The sequence below is a fragment of the Sorex araneus genome, chromosome 3 (assembly GCF_027595985.1).
Source record: "Sorex araneus isolate mSorAra2 chromosome 3, mSorAra2.pri, whole genome shotgun sequence".
In the NCBI taxonomy this organism is placed as follows: domain Eukaryota; kingdom Metazoa; phylum Chordata; class Mammalia; order Eulipotyphla; family Soricidae; genus Sorex; species Sorex araneus.
This window is the reverse complement of record NC_073304.1, coordinates 68,608,573-68,613,698: the sequence shown is the minus strand read 5'-3', so window position 1 is coordinate 68,613,698 and position 5,126 is coordinate 68,608,573.

The window sequence follows — 5,126 nt, the reverse complement described above, 5'->3', positions numbered from 1 at the left end:
TGCACGCTTAAAAAAAAACAGACAAACTAGAATCTCGTTTCCAGTATGGCTTCACAAAGAGAAAAGTCAGGTTTGTATTAAAATCTGGTCCAATACATCAGTTCACTTAAAAAAAGGTGGGGGGGGGCAGAAAAATTAAAGCTACAGTCTTATCAATGAAGAAGCTGCCTCTGGCTGTGTAAAATATGGAAAAAATCATGGTTTCAAGACGGGGCAGTGTTGGGGAGGGGAGGCAATGCACTTTAGGTGAGTTTTGAGAAGATGCGAAGTGAAATCCTGTTCAGAAATTGGGATTAATCAGGCCGTTTAAATACAAATCTGCCGGAAATCATGTTCTGTGCGAATGAAAATGAAGGAATTTATGCATATTCTAATTTTCCCTCTTTGGTTGCTATTTTGGAGGAAGAGACTTCTTTTGCTGATGGTGGGACTTTTTTGTTCTGCACAGGAAATGTGTAAATGAACACAAATGTTTTTTTCCCCCCTCTCTTTCCATTTCATTCCTCCGTCCCACCTCCCTTTTTCTACAACCAGAAAGTGCTCTGCGTGCGCCTCAGTTCTGCGGCCACTGATCCCAGGATCTCCCCTCATTTGCGGCGATAGGAGAGCAGAGAAAAGCATGCAAGGGAGTAAGGACTGCGGTGGGTCTCGAGACCTTTGGAAGTTAACGCTAGAGTTTCGATTCCATCTCTGGACATGTAAAGGGAATCGAGGGTAAAAAAAAAAAAGAAAGGAAGGAAGGACGGAAGGAAGGAAGAAAGAAAGAAGGAAAGAGAGAAGGAAAGAGAAAGAGAAAAAGGAAAGAAAGAAAGAAAGAAAGAAAGAAAGAAAGAAAGAAAGAAAGAAAGAAAGAAAGAAAGAAAGAAAGAAAGAAAGAAAGAAAGAAAGAGAAAAGAAAGGCAGCACATGTTTGAAGTGATTTAAAAAAAAATCGCCTGGAAACCTATTTCCTTTCCCAGGCGAATTATCAGTGGCGTCTGGATTAAGGAGAGTTTCAGAGTGATCCTAAGATCACCGTGCTGTGGCGATCTAATGACCGTTAGTGCCGAGTTCACGTTCCCTCTCCCGCTCCGGGGAACCCGCGAAGCAGCTTCTGTTCCTTACTGCCGAGAGCAGCCGGGAACTGCGGCGCTCGCCCCGCGCAGACGTCGCACTGCAGAGCGCTGCAGTGGTCCTGGGTTTCGTGGCACCTGTAAAGTGGGCCAATGACGAGAGTGGGATGAAGGTAGGGGCGGGGACGACTCCGTCCTAGAGGTGGGAGGGAGCGGAGGACGAGACGGTAGCTGGGGCGCTCCCTTCCCTCCGGCTCCCGCACGTGCAGGCAGGCAGGCCCCGCGCTGGCGAATAAACTCGGGGAGGGAAAGAGACCCAGCCTCGGCGCGTGGAATCATCCCTCCCCACCCCATACGCGGAATAAAAATCGCGCAGACAATTGCAAAATGCAAAGAGCCCCCGTGGCGCCTCCTCCATCCCCCGCACCCCCACCCGGATCCCCTTCTCCTCTGGCACTCACCGGGCGCCGCCCGAGCCCTGCCAGTCCGCGGTCGGGTTCACCACCGGTCCAGCCCAGCCAGCTCCGGGAGTGCTCCGCTAGGGAGGAAAGCAAGAAGAAAACACTCCCCCCACCCCTGGGACCCCATGCCCCTGCCATCCTCACCCCAACTAGGTTTTCAGTGCCCTTTGGGGAGCAGCGAGCCCTTGCAGGGCCGGCGTCTCGCGTGCCCTGGGCCGGGACCCCCTCCTGCCTCCTATTTTTTGGATCCTTCCCCTCCCCCCTCCCAGGGAGGGGGTGCCACTCGCGGGTCCCAGCGAGCTCTGCACCCTGACTCTGCCCATCCAACTCCAGGCGGAGCTGCTGCTTCTCCTCCCCGCGAGCGGGGGGTGGGGGGGGGGGCGCGGACTGGCCTGGGTAAAAGCTGGGCGAGGAGAGTGGACCTTTCCCAACGGCCTGGACGTCCGGGTGGCCGCACTGTGTAGGAACGTCTTAGGAAAAAACTACAAAGTCAAACAGGACAAAAACAAACAAAAATCTCCTTTTGCAGAGAGCCTGTTCTGGTGATGGGACCTTGTGGTGGGAAAGTGTGCAGCAACACCGCCCCCCCCCGCCCTCCCCCACCCTTTCCACCCGCCGGTGTCCTCAAATGGTCTTCCCGGGTCATAACTTCCTGACACCGCAGACAGTTCAGTCCAGTCCCCCTGGGATGGCCCTGATCGGCCCTAACCCCTAATCTCTTGCTCCCATGGACTCCTGACTCTTCTCCCCCACCCCTCTTCCGCCCACCGTCCAACAGCAAACAACAACAATAACAACAACAACAACAAACATATGCAGAAGTGGTCAGGGATGCTCTTGAGAATGGTTTTCAATATTTGTCTTTCTCGGGGCTCCTGGGACCTGTCCCCTTCGTTTCTTTTTATTTAGACATACCTTTCAGTTCTTTTCGTCCTTATACAGGGCTTGACGGGGTAGGAGGAGGGAAGGTCCAGGAATTGAAAGAGAAGGTCCATTGAAGATAAATCTGAGATTAACCCCCCTCCCGTTTTTTGAATTCCCCGCACAAGTTCACATTACTAGAGGAGATTCAGATCTCTGTGTTTCCCTCAGTGTTTAGATCAGGTAGTAGGCATTCAGTTAATGTTGACAGAAATGACTGAATACTTGGTTTGCTTAATTGGACATATAGTGCCTGGGGATTAGTGGGTCTTCTCAGAAATTAACTGACCTCTGACTTCTGGTGTTTTGTTGAATTCAGTCCAGTAATAGGTAAATAAATGATTTTTGCAGGCATTTGGGTGTTATGTACTCTTCTGCAAACAGTGGCAGGGTCTCTTAAAGTTGCTGAGAATGTTTAATTGAACTTCATATATATGTATATAAATATATATATGCAGATATATGATATAGGTGTTATTGTTTTTAGAATTTGAGGAGTGTTGTTATTATCAATATTCAGGTGGCTTTTCCTTTTTCTTTCTTTCGAAGTTTTGTTTTCTTTTAAAAGAGGTGAAGGACTTAGACAACAAAGATAACTCTTGTAGCCACTATGAGACAGAGACTAAGATTTCTTTTTTGTGCTTCTTCCACAGCATTAGTTTAACCTTGCCAACCTCAATGTACGTCTTTATTATGTCTTCTGCATCATTCAGCTATTTCTGTTCTTTATGTTTCTGTCTGTTTTTAAATACCATGGGAACTTTTTGTAACCAAAAGAGTTGTGAGAGTGGATTCAGTCAGAATATATTAAACACAGAGTCTTGAGTTTGCAGTGGTAGCACAGTGCGTAAGGTGCTTGCCTTGCATGTGGCCAACCCGGGTTTGATTCCCTGGCATCCTGGCATCCTATATGGCCCCCCAAATCCCTGCCAGGAGTAATTTCTGAGTACAGGGCTAGGAGTTACCCCTGAGAACTGCCAAGTGTGACGCAAAAACAAAAGCAAAACAAAGCAAAATTTTAAAAAAAAAAAAACCAGATTCTACTGAAAACCAGTTTTGTGGCCTGTAAACTAATTCATGAGCACTTTATGTCCCATTCTTTTGACTAGTAAAATATTGAAACTATATAAGCAATAAGTTAATAATTGTAAAAGTAATTTGAAAGATTGTAATTGTTAATCAAAATTTAAGTATATTAGCAGCACTATTTAGAGACATCAGAGGGACAGAAATAAGACCAATTGTAGCCTCTGAGGACTTATAATCTAGCTGGGCATGAATAACATAATTGTAATTTGACAGAAAGAGCTACGAAAGCAATATTCAGTGTCTTGCATATTGAAAACATCCAGTAAACAATTGCCTTACATAGTAATTGGCAGTTATGCCAGTCTTTTAACAGAAATATGATATGGAATAAAGGAAGGATTAATTAGGAAAACTCTTGAAGGAAATGAATTTGTCCTTTATGTACCACCTATGAAGATTGGAATACGCAAGCTGTTTGTGTTTGTGGGGGTTAATGTGGCTTAAGTGCAGAAAGAGATGGAGTTTGGAATCGGATTTTAGAAACCTTAAAGACCAGGCAGAGAACTTTGTACTGATGAGGTAAGTGATAGAGATTTATGGTGGACCTATGAGCAGAGTATGGCAGGATTAAAATCAAGATTTATTTTAAAAGTGATTCTAACCCATGCTTAACTGTAGTGAGAATTGATGGAGAACAAGGAGAAATGGTTTTTGAGCAATTCTGAAATGGGATATTGCTAGAGAATGACTTTAGATAGAGAAATTATTAGACTCTTTCTCACTAATTTTTATATGATAGAAATCACATTGAAATGGTAAAATCAGTAATGAGCTTGAATTGAACAATCGCCATACATTCACAGGAAACAGTGCTGCCCTATTCTTTATTGTAGGGTGTGTAAGGAATACTTGGCATTGATTGCTTTTTACTAATTTCCAGATATATGGGGCTGGAGAGACAAGAACAGGAATTAAGGCTCTTATGGTGCATGTGGACAACCCTGGTTCAATTCCTGACACCACAGATGGTCCCCTAAGCCCTGCTAGGAGTGATCCTTGAGCACAGAGCCAGGAGTGAGCCCTAAGTGGCACCAGGGGTGCCACCTCTCCCTCAGCCCAATCCTAAAATATCTTCCTTGCTAGTTAAGCTCAAGTTATCTTTTTCATTTAGCATTAAACACATTTCCCTGTTGCAGTGGTTCAAAACCAAGTGTAACCCCTCCCCTCCTTTAGTTCCACATGCCACTCCCCAAATTTGGCAATGTTTAACGACATTTTTAGTTGGAATAACTATAAGCGCCCCCATTCGGCATATCCAGGAAGTAGAGGCCAGGTATCCATATTGCTCCATAGTCTGTGATGTATAGGACAATCCTGGACAGCAAAAATGTCAGTAGTGCCAAGAAACTTTAGTTAGAGATATGAATAGGACTTTGACTCCAGAGAGCTACACAGTGTGTCCCAGAACCTAATTTGAAGAAATATTTTATTTGCTAATGACTCAATTGTTCCTTTGTAAAGAACGATGTCTCTTGTCTATCTTAGGGCCTGAGTAGAAATCAGAATCTACCTGCTTGAATTTTTTACTTAAAAAAATGACGTTAGAAATCTTCCTTAAGAATCTGTCATGTAAATGTTATTTATTAAATTTATAAAATGTGCC